This window comes from Monodon monoceros, unplaced genomic scaffold, assembly GCF_005190385.1.
Source record: "Monodon monoceros isolate NGI ecotype Baffin Bay Population unplaced genomic scaffold, NGI_Narwhal_1 Super_Scaffold_14, whole genome shotgun sequence".
Taxonomy (NCBI): domain Eukaryota; kingdom Metazoa; phylum Chordata; class Mammalia; order Artiodactyla; family Monodontidae; genus Monodon; species Monodon monoceros.
Genome location: NW_021703770.1, coordinates 50,052,661 through 50,074,110, shown reverse-complemented (window position 1 = coordinate 50,074,110; position 21,450 = coordinate 50,052,661). Strand labels below are relative to the sequence as shown.

At 33.3% G+C, this 21,450-nt stretch overlaps 1 pseudogene; it reads left to right on the top strand.

Annotated features, from left to right (window-relative positions):
* The first annotated feature begins 1,223 nt into the window (after nucleotides 1–1,223).
* The window catches only part of LOC114895342, a 39,824-nt pseudogene continuing 19,597 nt past the window's right edge, over nucleotides 1,224–21,450 (top strand).

Genomic DNA, 21,450 nt, shown 5'->3' with positions numbered 1-21,450 from the left:
CCTGATGGCGCAGTGGTTGGGAGTCCACCTGCTGATGCAGGGAACACGGGTTCGTGCCCTGGTCCAGGAAGATCCCACATGCCGTGGAGCGGCTGGACCCGTGACCCATGGCCGCTGAGCCTGCGCGTCCAGAGCCTGTGCTCCGGAACGGGAGAGGCCACAGCAGTGAGAGGCCCGCATACCGAAAAAAAAAAAAAAAAAATTATTAAGCTGTGGAACTGGGCTAGATTCTTAGTCCATATTAATTAATATTCTCTGACCACTCCCTATATAAGGAAATTTGTCAAAGTTCTATAGTCTCATATCTATAAAGTTTATACTGCTTTAAAATTAGCCTCATATACAACACAGTTAATTATAAACCTACAAAACCAAATTAGTAAAAATGAAATATATTGGATATACCAAAGTAATTCAAATTCCATTTTGTTACAAGACATTTTAGTCAGTTTCTTGAAAAGCATAATTACAGAAATATAGAATGTTGACACTTTTAGTTCCTTGTTGCGACACCCATATTCCATTTATCATTTTAATGGCAGGGAAGAGAAAAGCCAGGGCAAAACTGACTTTTGAAATTGTGACTTGTTATTCTACTTTCAATATGAAATAATCATTTATGTGCTTTTATAAGCCTGTAGTAGTTTCCTGTGCTGCTGTAACAAATTATCACAAACGTGATGGCTTCAAACAATAGAAATTTATTCTCTCACAGTTCTGAAGGCAAAAAGTCTGAAATCAGTATCACTAAGCTGAAATCAAGGGCCACAGGCTCCATGGGAAAATTGGTTCCTTTCCTCTTTCAGCTCCTGATGGCTACTGGCATTCTTCAACTTGTATGTCTGCATCCCTCCAATCTCCACCTCTAATTGCCTTTTCCTTCTTGGTGTATAGTATCCCTCTGCCTCTCTTATAAGGTCACTTGTGATAACATTGAGAACCTTCCTGGATATTCCAAGATAAACTTCTCCTCTCAAAATTCTTAATTTAACTACATCTCTGATGACTTTTTGGAAAGAAAAAAAATATGATGATGTTTACAAGTCCCAGGGATTATATCATGGATACCTTTTGGAAAGGCCTTTTTTCCCCTGTCCCATTTTCCCCATTCTCTTACTTTCTTTCCTAGGATCACTTCCCAAATAAACTGCCTGGAAGTGAGTCTTCTTTCAGGGTTTGTTTTGGGGATAAACCCACCTAAGACAGCTAGTTTGGCTAAGAGCATGGACAGTTTCTACTATAACGAGATAACGCAGAGTGTGGACACAGACACAAGAGGTGGAGGTGTGGGAAGAGGCCCTGGTATTTCCCATCTAATTGTTTCTGTTTTCTCACTGAAATAGGAAGAAAGTGATATTCTGGGTCTCAGGATATGTTGGAGTTTAGAGGAAAGAGGAGACTAGTTTAAATGGCCAACTTCAATAGTGGTAGAAAAAAATGGGTTGGTAAAACAAGGAACGATTTCTCAGAAGCATGAAAGGCCTATGCAGCATCAGTGATCATTAAGCATAATCTTTATTATATTCCCTTTAGATCTAAGCTGCTTACTATGCTTGGAACATTCTATAATTCAATCCTTTTCTAGTATTTACCTTTAAATGTCCTTTTTTGTATTTATGTCACTTATGATGTTTATAACTGATGTGGTATGTTCTCTCACATCCACAAATCTGGAAATAAGAGACAGCAGAACACTGCTTAAAGAATTGTTTTAACCAACCCTTTTACCTCCTTTTATTGTATGTAACTAGTAAAGAAGAATAATGGGGATATGTGGAATATTTTTAAGGCTTTATTTTTGAGCTGCTTTAGTGGAGGCATTTTTTTTAATTGAAATATAGTTGCTTTACAATGTTGTGTTAATTTCTGCCATACAGCAAAGTGATTCAGTTATACGTATATGCACATTCTTTTTAAAATTCTTTTCCATTATGGTTTATCACAGGATATTGAATATAATTCCCTGTGCCATACAGTAAGACCTTGTTGTTTATCCATTCTACACATCATGGTTTGCGTCTGCTAACCCCAAACTCCCAATCCATCCCTCCCCCCCCCCCCCTTGGCAGCCACAAGTTTGTTCTTTATGTCTGTGAGTCTGTTTCTGTTTCATAGATAGGTTTGTTTGAGTCATATTTTAGATTCCACAGGTAAGCGATATCATATGATATTTATCTTTATCTGGTTACTGCACTTAGTATGATAATCTCTAGGTCCATCCATGCTGCTGCAAATGGCATTATTGCATTCCTTTTTATGGCTGAGTAATATTCTAGTGTGTGTGTGTGTGTGTGTGTGTAAACACACACACACACAACGGTTTCTTTGTCCATTCATCTGTCGATGGACATTTAGGTTGTTTCGATGTCTTGGCTATTTTGAATAGTATTGCTATGAACATAGAGGTGCATGTATCTTTTTGAATTATAGTTTTGTCCGGATATATGTCCAGGAGTGGGATTGCTGGATCATATGGTAATTGTATTTTTAGTTTTTTTAAGGAACGTCCATACTGTTTTTCATGGTGGCTGCACCAACTTGCATTCCCACTAACAGTGTAAAACGGTTCCCTTTTCTTAGTGGAGACACTTTAAAATCTACCACAAGGCTTATTATTTCATAAACTTCAATTTATCTTATGTTTCTTTATGTTATTTCTCTCACATTCTCATTATACTGCTATATAGGCTTATGATGGACTTTCAGATAGCAAATTCCAAGACAACAAGTCTCTCTCACAATTCGGAGTCTTCCAATTTTCTTATGTAATACTGGTATCATAAAGGTAATACATTCAATTAAAACCTCATGTTCCACATTGAAAATATGAAGAAAATACATGTTAATTTGATATTTAGTCATTTAATACACCATTATTGCTTACCATGGTGTGCTAAATCCCATAATAAAGATAAGTATAAAAATAAATATGACCAGGCTCATCCTGAGTGATGCCTTAATGCTAAGAAAGGGCAGAGGACTTAGGAAATGGAATGCACCTCTAGTTATGAATTTGTGATTTCATGTATTAGTATAAACTTATTTACTGTCAAGGACACTCCAGAGCTGTACATATTATTTGTTGGTCATTCTATAAGATATATACTCTAAATATATTTGGTCAGTCATTGATTGCAGAGTAAGATCTTCTTTAGAAGTGATATAAAGTTTCCACATTTGTTTTTAATCTACATCATTTTCTTCCCTTTATATTCAAGCATAGTTTCAGAGAAAGTTCTGAACTTTATCAGAAAATGTGGAAACATGCATTGTATCTCATAGTACATTAAATCAATATAGAACTGGGTATAAGGTTTTCTTTACATTCAACCAATGAAAGAATTTCGCATGCTCTTGGATGTTCCTGAGATGGAAAGTGGGTTCCCAAGAAGATTCTCTTGGCCTAAATGCCTTGCAACCAATGGATTTGATTAAAATGATAACAAACTATAAAATCTTCCTTTTACAGAGGCTGTATGCCCTTTGTGTGTCTTCTTCTATTAATAGATTTTTTTAATCCCTCTTTGTATCAGCTCTTATTTATTACTTGCTTGTAAAAGTATGACCATGATAATACTGCATATTTCAAATAACAAATCTTACTGCCAGGAATAGGTACTAGAAAGAAAATCTACAATAACAATTACCCAAGCAATAATACAAAAATAAAATAAATGGTATGAATGTCATCTGCTGTTAAGAGCATATATAATGTTTGATGTTAGTAGAGGATGATATATTTGAAAAGTCTGGTTTTCTCTCAGATTTCAAATTGACTACCTTGTATTTTACATTTTTCTTCATGGCCTTAGTATGTACAACCCAGAAGTCCATTCTCTGATGCTCATAAAGCAGTTATTTATTCAGGAAGACTGTAGTTGGACCTTATATTTGTTTTCATAACAAACTTTATTCTTGTTATACTTCTAAAAAATCAAGTGATTTTAAATAAAGGTTGTAGGGTTTCAGTTCTTGCAACATTAAGCCTAGGATATTGTACCAATTTGGCAAAGGCTGATTGTTCCCACTATTGTTTCATGTACAAAAAGGCTTGGTAAGGATCACTATTAGGTTTAGGGTGCTAAGAATATCTAAGTTTAAAAGATAAAGACTGACTCCCTTATTATGCTCATTGAATTATCCTTCCACACCTTATGAATATTTAAAATTACAAAGGTATAGCTATTTGCTATGTTCTATTCTTTTTCAGAGAAGCACCCTAAACATGAGTAATTCTAAGCCATCACAGTACAATAATTTTATAATTATATAGATATAAATTATTTTGCATGATGTTAAACTCCATTTTAATATTTAACATCACAATTAATTATTCAAGGTTCATTGCCCCACAAAATAATAAATTTAGCCCCATAAAGAAACTATACATTTAGATAACTGTGCAAATGGATTTCATTTAATTATTCTTAAAACTGTTCAAATTCACAGCTCAGTTAACAGGTGATGGATTGCACATAATTCGTTCCCTTTTTATGGATTATAGACTAGAGATAAAATTATCTCAGGAGACTTTTTTTTTCCACCCATGGTTTCACAATCTGTTATTCTAAATGTAAACTGATTGAACCAACAATTCCCTTTTGTCACAGCAGGTTTCTGGCTTTCAGTGTTTTTCTGCTTGTATAATTACATATTTTAAGAAGATATGTTAATCAGTAACCATATTCTGAAGTCTCAAGGGATCTAACAGAAATTTGTTGCAGACAGTATGCTTTAACCATTTTAGTCAGTACTCACAGTTATACACTTATGTTACTTATTTGGTACAAAAGCCAGTTCACAAAATCATTCATTTGCTCATTTCCAATCATCTAGTCCTTTACGATCATACATAGACTCATATGAACTTTCAGTTGGGAACAGACTTCAGAAATCTTATAGTATCATCAGCTAATTTTAAGTATAAGGAAATTGAGACTCAGGTTGGGGGGAAGGAGCAATTGTGTTAATAGAAGACTTATTTCAAATTTGAAATTTCTCACTTACTGGATAGGTTGCTGTATTGACTTCTTACTGTTGCCAAAACAAGTAACTACAAATGAAGTGGCTTAAAATAATGCAGATTTATTCACTCAGAGTTTTGGAGACCAAGAGTCCAAAATCAAGGTGCGCCTTCTGAAGGCTTCAGGAGAGAATCTCTTTCCTTGCTTTTTCTGTCATCTAAGGGCCACTTTGATTCCTTGGCTTAGAGTGCTTCACTCTAACCTCTAGTTCTGTCAAAACATTACCTTTTTCTAATTCTGATCCTCTTGTCTCCCTCTTACAGGGAAACTTGTGACTGTATTAGACCCAAATGGATGATCCAGATTATCCCCCCATATTAAAATATTTAACTTAGTCTCATTCACAAAGCCCTCTTTACCATGTAAATTAACAGACTTACGGGTTCCATGGATTAGAACTTGGATATCTTTGAAAGACCAGCATTGGCCTGCCATGGTTATTTCATCTGTAAAACAGGCTTGAATACCATAGGGCTATTTTAAAGCTGTATTAACACTCTATCCAATCTCTACAGCTTTTGATCATTTCTCATTTATTGTATTAACCTAACTGATTTTCCTATCTGTAGTATCATTTCTTTCTAATGCAGATTTACCCTATGGCTACAAAAAATTCCAATGTGTTCATATTATTCTCTTGCTTAATACATTCAATGACTCCCCTTTGCTTTACTCAAATAGTCGACATTCCTGGTAACAGTTTACAACCCATTCACAAGAGGGATGGAAACCAGCTGTCTAGGTTGTATTTTGTCACCTACCCTATGATCCACAGGCTAGTTAACTTTTCCTAAGTGTGGCAAATTTCTTTGAACATCCATACCTTTACATAAGTTGTTTCCTTTGCTGGAAATTCCCTTAGTTAAACCATTTCCTATCTAGAAAAATTGTATTCATCCCCCAAGACTCATTCCATTGTATCCTCCTTTCTAACATTCCCCAGAGTAGACTTCTACCACACTTTGCTTTCATCTGTACTATTGAACTTATCATGTGCTATTTCAATTATAGTACATTTTCTTTATTGTACACTCTGTGAAGAGCTCATCAAGAGTGATGCCTGTGTTCTATTCATTTTTTTCATAATCCCAGCATGTAATGTTTAACCCAGTCATTCTAATTTTGCCTTCAATTACATTTTCCCTTGCTTGATAGAAACATTATTGCATGACTTTGGCACCTGAGGTTGCTCTTGGCAAAGGATCCTCATAATGCATTTTGTATCTCTCATAGCACTGAAAAATACTGAGGACAAGGTAGGAATTTAGTAAATTCTTTAAGACTGTTAGATTAAAATGTATTAATTTTTGTTTCTTGAATAAAAAGAAGGGTTTCTTAGGAATTATAGTTAAAGTAATGCTATTTTATATTTTCATTAATGACTGGGAGGAAGATTCTCAAGAAAATCCATATTTTGTCTATAACCCTGAATCCTGCAAGGAAGACAGAATTACCCATTTATAAACATTAATTATGTATCACAAATAGTCGTGTAAAAATAGAGAATTTTAAGGCATGAAGGAAGCTCAGGAAGAATTGGAATATTTTCTCTATTTTACCCCTTGGGTGATGATTTGAAATAAATATTGTGACAAAAATTCTAAAATGCAGATAGAAACTACTTTCTGATCCAGACAAAGTTGTTCTTAACTCCCCCTTTGCTCTTTCAATGCATCCTAGCCCCAACTACACCATGTCCTTACCCTTAGCTTCATCAAGTTATTTCTTTCTACAGTCATTTGGAGATGATATGCCTAGTGTGTAATAACCCATTTTAGGTGGCAGTGGAACAGTGTAATTTTTGGAAAACATGTAATAGAGGGAGTAATAGGAAAAAAGGAGCCCTGGAAGCAAGGGAAGATGAAAACTATGGTCATTTTAATACTCTCTTACAAAAGGAAGACTACCTATCTCTCATGCAAAGAATAAAGCAGGGAAAAAACTAATGTTTATTGGAATCACAAGTCATTTAATGTACCATTATTTTTTTAAAAAGATGAGAAATATATATCATAGCAAACCACCTAGATTGTCCATATGGCAGGGAAAAACATCCTAGGGAGAAACTTACACCCTTCTTTCAGAAGTCTGTCAACAATTACATGCCCAGGTGAAAAGGAGAAGCTCTTCAACATGGAGGATTGGGGAGGAGATGTCCTACCCTCAGAATAGTGTGTGTGTGCATGTGTGTGCATGTGTGTGCCTGTGTGTGTGTGTGTGATTAATAAAGCTTCACTTTCTTTCCTTTGTTAATATTTGCCGGATTACACTTGCTCTACCCTTTTAGCTTAACCTATTTTGAGCTAGGTTTCCACCATTTGCAATTTAAAAAGCATAGTCTCCTGTATCTATTTGTGAATGTTGTCTCCTTATCTATCTCTGAACGCTCTATTTAAAAAGCTTAGTCTCCTTTATCTTTTATGAAAAATCCCCACTCTCTAGATAAATATATTTCTCAATGTCATTTTCACTTAACAATGTATTTTAAAACAATTTTGTGATCTCCACAGTGAAAATATAACATCCTCTTATAAATTCAATTGTTCATAGGTTGATAAGAAATTCTTCAACTCTGACAACGGAGTGGTTTTAGAGCCACATTGGTCTATTAACAATCTCATTGATTTCATATACTTCACTATCACTAGAGAGAAGGACTGAGGCCTAAGTATGGCTGGTGGTTCATGACCTAACGCTGGTCTCAAAATCTTGTTTAGATACTCTTTCAAAAAGATATACTCCCTGGAATTTAAAATTTACTGCCTAGGGACAGTAGTCTGGAGACTGACATATTCTATGTAAAAATGTAAAGAATGGATAATTATATTAAATGAACTTTCTTTGCCAAAGACATAAATAGCCCAAAGATAACATTTCTTAAGCTATTTTCAGCTTTTTCATTATTGGAAAATACTGTAGTACTGCAGATGGCAACTTAAACTATTTGCCACAAATCTTTAAAAACAAAGTGCTTGTCATTGCTCTGCTGACAGCTGAATGAATATGAAAGAGAAAATGCAATTATATTTTGCAAATTCAAGGAAGGGAATTCTCAGAAAAACTTTCCATTTAGACTAATTATGTAGAAGTACTTGTGGCTGTATCAAGCTCTACTAACACCTAACTTAGGTAAAGTTAGATAATATAATTTTGCATTCAAATTTATGCCATGGGGGCAGGCTAAAGTGACTACACCTTATTGGACTGTGGATTAAAATTAATGATCTATATTTCTTCAGGAACTTTTTTCAATGTTTCTGTATTTATTGTGACCAAGAGGACCTCAAAGTTCCCTTCAGCTTCACTAAATCTTAGACAGGTCTCTTCCTTGTTATAGGTTCCTGACTTCTCAATTCTTAGAGCATTTGCTTTATAAAACCTACAATTGCAAATTCTTTCTCTTGCTTTTTGAGATATAAATCTTCTCCCAGCCTCTTCCCAGTTTTACAACCCAGGAATGTCTTTCTCAAGGACCTTGGAATCATCCATTAAAAATACAATAATCTAAAGAGATAATGCTCTGATTTCACAGTCTCTATAGGAAGGTAACAGCTTGTAAGGAATAATTAGCAAACAGTGATGGCCTAATCACATAGACCAAGTCTTCTCTAATGTCCCCCAGTACTTTCAGTTAGGTAACCCCAGGGTTTAAAAAACATACAGACTTTTGTTTCAGGGAAATTGTGTTCAATCTCTCTTCTCTATTTCAATAGTTTTAAATGAAGAATCCCTTGCCTGTTTAACTATATAGTGCAATTTTTTTTAAAATTTATTTTACTTTTTTGCAGCTGAAGAAGCCCCACTCTTTCAACTACAGCAAATTCCTCCATAGCAATAATAATCATATGCTAACTTGGATGCTCTCTTGCCCGACACATTCTTCCTCTCTCATGCAACCTAGTCAACAGTTCTCAATTTTATTTTAGAGATTTTGAATAACTTTTTAAAAGTCACAGTTTTGGGAAAATGAAAATGTCCATTCTGTGGATGCACAGAATAACTCAAAGGAAACATCCCATGTTAACATGTGTTCAGGAATTTCAAAATTGAAGCTTCACCCAAGTGTACTGATGCGGCACTATGCTGCCAAAAGCCACACTGGTCGTCCAAACTGAATACCAGCCTTGAATGCAAACATATGCTTGGCTGATTTGAATTATTAACTTCTTGCATCTCCTCAGTTCACCTTCTAGCTGAAAGTGCTAATGAAAAGAACAGACCAAAATGCAGACAAGAAGATGAGAAAGAAAGCAAGAAATACAGACAAAAATAAATTTCAAGTAATAGAATATATTTAAAGAGAAGAAAAAAAACAAGTGAAAATAAGAATTAATATAAATTTTAATTTCACACAAATGCATTATTTTACTTTTCTTTTCTCTTACACAAATATATCCTTAGTTAAACAGAGTATATGCTTTGATGAATGCCTTTAAAAGTTAAAATAGAAACTAGAGTAGTTGAGGAAAGAGAATGTCTTGGAATTTTATTTAACATATTACTTTTTTGCTTAATTGGAAAATCAATAATTTAGTTGTTATGTATTATTGTTAATTCTATTATCATTATTTATTACAGCACTGAGTTATTGAAAATAGACACTGAGTCTGAAAGTTGGCTGTAATAATTACTTACTTATGCAAGTTGCATATGCTCTTTTATTTACTTTCCTCTCTACAAAACTTATGCTCCTTTTCCATCTTTGCATCCAGTGCAGGAATACCTATGAAACTTTCAATAATGAAGGAAGTTAAAAATATTTTTTAATTACTATTAAAGTTTCTGAAATATCTTTTGCTTCTATTGATACTTGGCAGATGCGATTTAGCACATATTATGTGTCTTCCTCAACTCCTTTCATTATGTCCTCTGGGCCACACCCTTAAGGCCTCAGTGTGACACTAAGATGCTCTGTAAACTTCTAACCTTCTTTTTCTCTCTTAACCATAATTTCTTTCTTAACCACTCCAACTACTTACATAACAGAATAGAATCAGAGAGAAAGGGACAGAGAAAGAATGAAATAGGAAAATTATATATATATATAATTTTTCTTTTTCTTTTTTTTTTTTTTTGCAGTACGCAGGCCTCTCACTGTTGTGGCCTCTCCCGTTGCGGAGCACAGGCTCCAGACGCGCAGGCTCAGTGGCTATGGCTCATGGGCCTAGCCACTCCGCAGCATGTGAGATCTTCCCGGACTGGGGCACGAACCCACGTCCCCTGCATCGGCAGGCGGACTCTCAATCACTGCTCCACCAGGGAAGCCCTAAAATATTTTATAGTTAAAATTTATTTGATTTTTTTTTTTTTTTTTTTTTTTTTTTTACTGTCTCCTAATGCTTCCACCTGGTAGGAGAAAAAAATTGCCTTCATTCATATACACACAAACACACACAACTCAGACTTACACACACGTGCACACACCCACTGTTTTAGTAAATAAAATGAAGAAAGGAGTAGTTTCAGTATAAGTATATAAGTATATGACATATAAGTATATATCAATGTGAGATTTGTGACAGGAATTCTTTGGTATTCTGAAAACAGGGCTCAGAGAACTGAGAGGAATAGACAAGTTAACTCTTTCATGAAGGAAGCACATTTTAAAGATTTTAAACTGAACTCTTTAGGATTGAATGTTATGATTTATGTTCTAAGGTTAGAAAATTATTGCTTAAATGCAACAGAAACTTTGAAAAGGAAAAGAAATGGTAGCAAAATGAAATGTGAAATAAACAAATATCAGCATCGTAAATTTATATGTATTGACTATACCTAGCCCTAAGCAGAGAAGGAAAATTAATACTGAAAAAGTAATGTTTCAAAATACACACCTTTGCCGTGACAAATATGGGTACTAAATAAAATTTTTATGAATACTATTGACTTTCAGGGTTCATATGAGATGAAGTACTTTCAATGAATATCAAATAAGTGTTACTATAATATATGTGCAAATTAGTCAATAAGTGATGCTATTTCCCTTTGTCATTTGGGGAGCAAATTTTCTATGAAGAAATTTTACATTTAAAGAATTATGTCTAATATATACTTAACATTTTTGAGGTGGAAATTGGTATAGAGGTAGTGGAACACATATACATAACACAGTATTCCACCATTTTCCAAGTCAATTTGGTTAGGAATAAATGGTTAGAGTCTCCATAGTTGAGAATTTTCAATATCTTTGCTGCTTGTAATTTTAAAAACAGGTAGCATTGTTGCTGAAACTATCTACATGGAAAGATGAGCCCAGCAATTTATTTCTTTAGAAATGAATAAATAAACAAGTGGTACACATGGCTAAGAATGAGTAGGTTATGTAAATAACTCAAGTAAAAATTACTACACATCTCTCAGCGTGTTTTTGGTAGGAAATAATTGTAAAGGTATAAGTAAGTTATAAATAAAAGTAAAATACGGTGTATTTTAAACATCCCACAGGAAAGTCTCACATGTAACATCACATAGAAAAATAATAAGAATAGTAGTTTACTACGCAAATTAAGAATTTATTGACCAGCAAACTTCACTGACTCCTTATTGGGAACATCAGTTTCCTTTTGGGTCCTTGTAGTAGCATCATTTTCTTTTGGCCCCTGCCCTAATTCTTCCAAATATCTTAAACCACCCAATCAGAGATTGTTAGAGCTAATAAAGACTGTATATGTCAAATAGTCCATGCAGTTCAGGCTACAGTTAAGACAGTAACGTGGAGAGCTTTAGGTTCAGATTAGTATAAATAATTTGCGAATAATCTAGGAAAGCCAACAAGGTTTATGGACTCCTGTTCCAGTGAAATTTCTGGGATGCTATGCTGCCTCATTTACCCTATGATTTTGTGTATTTCTCTTTGGAGGCTTTTAATTGTTGCAGGAAAGAGACTGGTGAAATAAAATGTTGTTGAAAGCAATCAAACTGTACCACCAATGCCCAAGAAGGTGGGTGAAAAACAGGTGAGAGCAAATCAACAGTAAAGCTAAGTTAGACAAGACACAGACAGGAGACTATTAATAGGATGCTTTAGTCAGTTTAGAAGTTCTTACCACAAAGAAAACAAAACAAATACAGAATGAATACAAATAAGGAAGAATAAACATTCTAGAACAACTACATTTCTAAGGCAAATAGTTTTTAAAAACAATTCTAGCTGTTTAAAGCAGGGTTAACTAAGGTCATTTCAAAACACAAAAACTATAACATGAAAAACCACAACAATATGTATAGCAGATTACTGAAAATTTGTCAGCAAGAAGAAATGTGTCCTTTGAATCATAAATAAAATGGATGCAAAGTGAATAAATAGTGAATGCAACCCGATGCATGCACCATTACTATATGAATGTGTTGTTGTAAAATATTGTCAAAAGCTTAAATTGAATGAAAATATAAATATTTAAAATATAAGACATACTATAATGATACATTGATTTCTTTTCAGGTTGATAATTCTTTTTAATTACAGTGTAGTTGATTTACAATATCATGTTAGTTTCAGATGTACAGCACAGTGATTCAGTTATAAATTTACTATATATATACATATATATATTCTTCTTCAGATTGTTTTCCCTTGATACATTGATTTTTAAGAGCCATGTGTGATCTAGTCAGAATGATTGTATAAATTGATGTAATAGAAATTTCATTGGCCTGCATATCATAAAACCTGTATTCTAAACATACCTATCCAACTAATGAGTTACATGCCTTGAATAATCAGTTAATTTCTGCTACATTCTGCTTTTTATTTGTCCATAAAGGAGTCTTGCAAATATTTGATGCTTAATCTACACCAGAAAACATGGGGAGGCTATATTTGTTGTTTATAAACAGAGTACTGAGGGACATTGTGTTACCTCAGAAAACCGATAGGGACACCTAGGTATATTTAAATTTTTCAAGGAAAAGCAGCTACACCTCTTGCACAGCACACAAATTAATATTACCGTGTCCTTTTGACATAACTATTTTAAAAAGGAAATTCTTAAGTATTTCTTTTGGCTGGGGGACGGTGAAAAAAACTATCAAGACACTAGGAACCTAGGAGGTCTGAGAATTTGTGAAATATATGATCTTTGCCTTCCTATCCAAATCCAAACCTGAATGACTAATTAAAAGTGGATTTAGGGGCTTCCCTGGTGGTGCAGTGGTTGAGAGTCCACCTGCCGATGCAGGGGACATAAGTTCGTGCCCCAGTCCGGGAAGATGCCACATGCCGTGGAGCAGCTAGGCCCATGAGCCATGGCCGCTGAGCCTGTGTGTCCGGAGCCTGTGCTCCGCAATGGGAGAGGCCGCAACAGTGAGTTCCACGTACTGCAAAAAAAAAAAAAAAAAAAAAGTGGATTTAGTTGTTTAGAATACAATATGTCCATTTTAAGTGAAATATTTGCATTTCTTCCTAAAGTTGGAAAATTAACACATTGGCTTTATTTCTCAAGAAACAAGGTTCCTTTTGTTTTAAATTACTATTACAAACTTAAGAAAATGCATTGCAGGTAATTAAGAGAAGGTACATATGCACAGGCAAATAATTGTTACAATTATAGCCATTAGTTACAGTGCACCAAATGTAATTGGCCAAGAAATTTCTAATGCAGATAAAAGTAAGCTCCTTATTTTAAATAAAACTATAAAAAGAAATAGGAAATTATCAACATATAGAGCAGTATTGATTTATTTTTGTTGTTCAAAATAATATCTTTGTTATGAAATATTTCTACCCAGTTTTCCTCAGAAACCCTGTCCATGCTGTTAGGATCACTGTGGATGGTACAACACAGCTAAGAGGCTGGAAGTCACATTATACCACTCCACCATGCAGTTGCTTTGGAGGTGTTTGTTTTCTTTTGTTTTACTTTTTTTTTTTAATTCAGTTTATTTCCAGGTTTATTGAGGTATAATTGATAGATAACATTGTATAAGTTTAAGGTGGACAATGTGATGATTTTATGCACATATGTATTGTAAACTGATTACTACAATAAGGTTAATTAACACCTCCATCATCTCACATAATTATCCCTTTTATTGTGGTGAGAACATTTAAGATCTACTCTCTTAGCAACTTTCAAGTATACGTTATGGTATTAACTTTTGTCACCACACTGTATATTAGAACCCAAGAACTTATGTATCTTATAACTGGAAGCATGTACCCTTTGACGCTCGGCAACCACAAACTGACTATTTCTATGAGTTCAGCTTTTTTAGAGTCCATATATAAGTGAAATTACAGTTTTATCTTTCTCTGTCTGATTGATTTCACTTACCATAATGCCCTCAAGTTTCATTCATGTTTTCACAAATGGCAGGGTTTTCTTCCTTTGAATGATTTCTTCTGTTTGGGATATATATATATATATATATATATTCCATTTTTGTAATCTATTTATCAATCAATGGGCACTTAGGTTATCCATGTCTTCACTATTGTTAATAATGCTGCAAAGAATATGTGAATAGGTGTGAAATGATATCTCATTGTGATTTTTATTTGCATTTCCTTGATGTTTAGTGATGTTGAGCACACTTACATACATCTGTTGGCAATTTGTATGTCTTCTTTAGAAATGTGTCTATTCAGATCCCTTCCTTATTTTTAATTGAACTATTTGAGGGATTATTTTGCTATTGAGTTACATGAGTTCCTTATATATTTTGGATATTAATCCCTGATTAGATATACGGTTTGTAAACACTTTTACCATTCTGTTGGTTGGGGTCTCCTTATATTGATTGTTTCTTTTGCTGTGCAGAAGCTTTTCAGTTTGATGTATTTCCACTTGTTTATTTTTGCTTTTTTTGTTTGTGATTTTGGTGTCATATCCAAAAAAAATAATTGCCAAGATTGATGTAAAGGAACTTTTCTGTATGTTTCCTTCTAGGGGTTTTATGGTTTCAGGTCTTATGTTTAAGTATTTAATCCAGTTTGAGTTAATTTTTGAGAGTGGTGTAAGACAGGGTTCTAGTTTCCATTTTTGCCTTTGGCAATCCAGTTTTGCGTGCATCATTCATTGATGAGACTATTCTTACTCTTTGAGTATTCTTGGCTCCCTTTTCAAATATTATTTGACTGTACATGCAAGGGTTTATTTTTGATTCATTTGCATTGATCAATGTGTCTATTTTTATGCCAGAACTATATTGTTTTGATTATTATAGCTTTGTAGTATATTTTTAAAAATCTTTATTAGAGTATAATTGCTTTACACTGTTGTGTTAGTTTCTGCTGTATAACAAAGTGAATCAGCTATACATATACATATATCCCCACATGCCCTCCCTTTTGTGCTTACAGTAGTATATTTTTAAATCAAGAAGCATGGTGCCTCCAGCTCTGTTCTTCTTTTTCAGGATTGCTGTGTCTATTTTTGTGGTTCCATAAAAATATTAGGATTATATTTTTCCACTTCTGTGAAAAATGCCATTAGAATAGTGATAGACATTGCATTGAATCTATAATTGGCTTTGGGTAATATGGACATGTAACAATAACAATTCTTCTGATCCATTAATATAGGTTATCTTTCCATTTATTTATGTATTCTTTAACATCTCTCATCATTGTCATAGTTTTCAGTGTTTAGATATTTTACTTAACATTAAATTTATTCCTAGATATTTATTGTTTTGATGGTATTGTGAATGAGATTGATTTCTTTTTTTTTCAGAGAGTTCTTTGTTAATGTACAGAAATCCTACTGATTTTTGGAGGTTGATTTTGTATTCTGCAAATTTTCTGAATTCCTTTACTAGTTCTAACAATTTTTTGTGGAGTCTTTATGATTTTCTATGTATAATATTGCATTTTCTGCAAACAGAGACAATTTTACATCTTTCTTTCCCATTTAGATGCCATTATTGCTTTTTCTTACCTAATTGTTCTCACTAGGATTTCTAATACTCTGTTAAATAGGAGTGGTGAGAATGGGCATCTTTATCTTGTTCCTGATCTTGGAGGGAAAGCTTTGTGCCTTTCACCATATGATGTTAGATATGGGCCTCTCATATAGTCCCTTTATTATGTCAAAGTATGTTCCTTCTATACACAATTTGTTGAGAATTTTTAATCATGAAAGGAGGTTGAGTTCATTACATATTTTTTCTGTATCTATTGAGATGCTCACATTATCAAATGTGATGTATCATATTTATTGATTTGCTTATGTTGAACCACATTTGCATCTCAGGGATGAATACTACTTAATGATGGTGAATGATGTGCTGTGAACTCAGTTGACTTTATTTTGTTGAGAACTTTTCTTCCATATTCATCAGAGTTATTGGCCTATAGTTTTCTTTTCTTGTAGTGTCCTTATCTGGCTTTGATATCAGGGTAATGCTGGCTTCCTAAAAAATGACTTTGGGGTGTTTCCTCGTCTTCAGTTTTGGAAGAGTTTGAGAATAATTGGCATTATTCCTCTTTAAAAATTTGGTAGACTTTATCCAGAAAACCATCCGGTCCTGGACTTTTCTTTGTTGGGAGGGATTTTTTTTTTTAATTGAAGTATAGTTGGTTTACAATGTTGTGTTAGTTTCTAGTGTACAGCAAAGTGATTGAGTTATACATATATATTTTTTATATTCTTTTCTATTATGGTTTGTTACATAATATTGAACATAGTTCCTTGTGCTATACTATAGGACCTTACTGTTTATCTATTTTATATATGGTAGTTTATACCTGCTAATCTTAAACTCCTACTTTATCCCTCCCCTACCCTCTTTCCCCTTTGATAACCATAAGTTTGTTTTCTATGTCTGTGAGTCTGTTTTTGTTTTGTAAATAAGTTCATTTGTATCATATTTTAGATTCCATATATAAGTGATATCATATGGTATTTGTCTTTCTCTTTATGACTTACTTTACTTAGTATAGTAAACTCTAGGTCCATCTATGTTGCTGCAAGTGGCATTATTTCATTCTTTTTTAGGACTAAGTTGTATTCCATTGTGTGTGTGTATATGTGTGTGTATATATATATATATATATATACCACTTTTTATCCATTCATCTGTCAATGGACATTTAGGTTGTTTCCATGTCTTGGCTATTATAAATAGTGCTGCTAAAAACATTGTGGTGAATGTCTTTTCAAATTAGTGTTTTTGTTTTCTTTAGATATATACCCAGCAGTGGAATTGCTGAGTCAAATGGCAGTTCTAATTTTAGTTTCTTGAGGAACCTCCATTCTGTTTTCCATAGTGGCTGCACCAATTTACATTCACATCAACAGTGTACAAGAGTTCCTTTTTCTCCACATCCTCTCCAAAATTTGTTATTTCTAAAGTTTTTGATGATAGCCATTCTGACAGGCTTGAGGTGATATCTGATTGTGGTTGTGATTTGCATTTCACTGATTATCAATTTTGAGCACACTTTCATGTGCCCATTGACCATCTGTATATTTTATTTGGAAAACAGCCTATTCAGGTCTTCTGACCTTTTTTTAATCTAGTGGTTTGGGATTTTTTGATATTGAGTTGTATGAGCTGTTTGTATATTTTGGATATTAACCCCTTGTCAGCTGCATCATTTGCAAATATGTTCTCTCTTTCCATAGGTTGTCTTTTCATTTTGTTGATGGTTTCCTTTGCTGTGCAAAAGCTTTTAACTTTGACTATTTTTGCTTTTGTTTCTTTTCCTTAGCAGATAGATCTAAAAAAACATATTGCTGTGATTTGTGTCAAAGAATATTCTGCCTATGTTCTCTCCTAGGATTTTATGATTTCTGGCCTTACATTTAGGTCTTAAATCCATTCTGAATTTATTATTCCCAACATTATTCTTGCCTCCTTTGTCATAGAATAATTGACCTACGTGTATGGGTTTATTTCTGGGTTCTCTATTCTGTTTCATTGACCTATGTGTCTGTTTTTGTGTCGGTGCCATGCTGTTTGATTACTGTAGCTTTGTAGTATAGTCTAAAGTCTGGACACATAATACCTTCAGCTTTGTTCTTTTTTCTCAAGATTGCTTTGGCAATTCAGGATATTTTGTGGTTCCATATAAATTTTATGATTATCAGTTTTGTGAAAACTGTCATGGAGCTTTTGATAAGGATTGCATTAAACCTATAGATTGTTTGGGTAGTGTAGACAATATTAATTCTTCTAATCCATGAACATGGGATATCTTTCCATTTGTTTGAGTCATCTTCAATATCCTTCATCAAATCTTTATAGCTTTCATAGAATAGGTCTTCTACCTCCTTGGTTAAGTTTACTCCTAGATACTTTGTTCTTTTTGTTGCAATTTTAAATGAGATTGCTTTCTTACTTTCTCTTTCCGATAGCTCTTTATTAGTGCATAGAAAAGCAACAGAGTCTCTCTATTGATCTTGTATCCTGCAACCTTACTGAATTCATCTATTAGTTCTCACAGTTCTATGGTGGAGACTTTAGGGTTTTCTATATATAGTATCATGACATCTGTAAATAGTGAGAGTTTCACTTCTTCCCTTCCAATTCAGATGCCTTGCATTCCTTTTTCTTGTCTGGTTGTTTTGGCTTGGACTTCTAATAATATGTTAAATAGAAATGGAGAGAAGGTGGTGGTGGTGGGATGAATTGGGAGATTGGGATTGACACATATACACTAATATGTATAAAATAGATAACTAATAAGAACCTACTGTATAAAAATAAAATAAAATAAAATTCAAAAAAAAAGAAGTGGAGAGAGTAGGCATCTTTGTCTTGTTCCTGATTTTAGAGGAAGATTTTCAGCTTTTCACCATTGAGTATGATGTTATAATTGTGATTTTGTGATATAATTGTGATTTTGTCATAAATAGCCTTTATTATATTGAGATATAGTCCCTCTGTATTCACTTTGCTGGGAGTTTTTATAATGAATAGATGTTGAATTTTGTCAAAAGATTTTTCTTCATCCATTGAGATGATCATGTGATTTTTATTCTTCCTTTTGTTAATGTTGTATATCACAGTGATTGATTTGTGAATATTGAACCATCCTACCTAACTGGAATAAATCCCTCTTGATCACGGTGTATGATCCTTTTTATATATTGTTGAATTTCATTTGCTAATATTTTGTTGAGAATTTTTTGCATCTGTGTTTATCAGAGATATTGGCCTGTAGTTTTCTTTTCTGTAGTGTTTTTGTCTGGTTTTGGCATCAGGGTAATGGTGGTCTCATAGAATGAATTTTGGAATGTTCCACCATCAACACTTTTTTGGAACATTTGAGAAGGATATATATTAACACCTCTTTATATGTTTGGTAGAATTCCTCTATGAAGTTGTCCAGTCCTGGACTTTCATTTGCTGGGATGGTTTGGGGTTTTTTTTTGTTTTATTACAAATGCAATTTAACTACTGTTGATCATAGTGTGAAAACTATAGTGCCAAAAATAACTTAATAAGACAAATTATCTGGTTTTATTAACTTAATATACAGGTATTAGGTATCAGGTTTAAGTAAACAAATAAAAGAGAGCACAGAGAATTAAAAGTCAATATTCAACTGAACCAAAATGCAAAATTATCGATAAATATTAATTTTTTACTTGTATAGGCAAATTATATCTCCAGGTAGTCATAGAGTACTACAACATGTTGCCCCAAGCTAGTCTCCAAGAAAAGGCAGATATTCTACAAAAATAACAAATAGATTCATAAAAGAATTAAAGCAATGAGGCTAAACACTGACAAATTTAACAATATCATATATTAAGTTCAACATATAGTAACTTAAAATAAAAATCTCTGATTAATAAAAGGAAAAATTCTAATCAAGAAGTAGAAAAATTGTATCTGAAAAAATTGAGAAATTAAAAATATGATCAGTATTGATTTAAAAATGTACAAAGATAGAATTGATAATTAAAACAAAATGATAAAAATTAAATTAGAATATTTACTTAAAAAGTAAATAAATTATTAAATACCAGGCCTATTGCAGTAGATTTGAAAATATGAATAAAAAGGACAGTTTTAAAAATGCAATTTTTCATAACTTGGCATAATTGTCATGTAATAAAATGTTCCCTATCATAGTATGTTATAAAAATGTAATAATTGAAAGAAGAGATAGTGAACCACACAAATCAACCAAAAGAGGAGAGAAAAGAAAATGAATCCTAACCAAATATCATGCCTACTTATTTTCTTGGAAAACTCTGCCAAGCTGCTTAATAAAATGAATTATCCTCATGCTATGCAATTTATTTTGGTGTACAGAAAATGATGAAAAACTTTTTTGAGGAGACTTACTGGTGAGTTCACATGAAGGATATGTCTGGACTATGAGTCCCCAAGACAGAGTCATACAGGTAAGTTTCATGTGTTCAGATGATCAAAGCTAACATGAATTAGCATCTTGCCACAGTGAATGTGTTCTGTCTTGTTACAGAGGTACAAGTCCCAGGAAAGATCCTATTAGAGGCTGCCTTCTTATATTTTTGTGATAAACAGTTGGTAAGTAAACAGCTTCAGTGAAACTAACTACCTTTAAGTGAAGAAGTCATTGACATCCACATCCACTTTCCCAATGGCTGAATAATTTCTAAAATATTTAATGGAACATGAAAATAATCCCCAGTTATCCATCAAGACCAACAATGACTGCCAGACTGTAGGTAATCTATAGATTAAGTATTAGATCAGAGGGTTCATGTGGAGGTTATATCCAGACTCTGAATCACTAAAGGGACATGATCATAGGTATAAATAAGATTAAATATATACAACAATGTGAATGCATCCAGAGGTCAGTCATTACATTAAGTAACTTAATGAGTCAACCTGAAATGATACAGTAGACACTAGCTACAAATGGCTATCAAGCACTTGAAATGCAGCTAGTCCACATTAGGATGTGTAATGGCTTAAAATACACACCTGCATTTGCAGGATTACTATGGAGAAGAAGAAAAAGAAAGGAATAAAGGGAGGGAGGGATGGAGGAAGAGAGAACAGAGGAAGAAAGAGATGAAGAATATTTCAGTAATAATTTGTGCACTGATTACATATTAAAATGATAGTATTTTGGCTATATCAAATTAAACAAAGCACATTTCTAGAATTAACTTCACTTATTTATACCTTTCTAGGCAAATTAAAATTACATAAGTGGCTCTCAATATATTTCTATTCAGCAGCAGTGTCTTAGAGGCATTTGTCTCTAAATTGAAGATTTCCTTAGGGTTGGTCAAGTTTCTCCAGCTTCCCTGTCCCCTCATCTACATCTTGTCTGCATACCCTAAATAGACTACCCTTTTAAAACTTTACTCTAATTTTCAACTTTAGTTATCAGGATGTAGGTTATTGACTAAGCTAATAATTGTGTAATTTGTATCAGTTCTAAACAATATCTATCCATTATTCCCTAGTGATGAAGTACAAACCAAAGTTCCAATTTAAGACTATAGACCAAATTCAGTTACAATGCTTTGAAAAA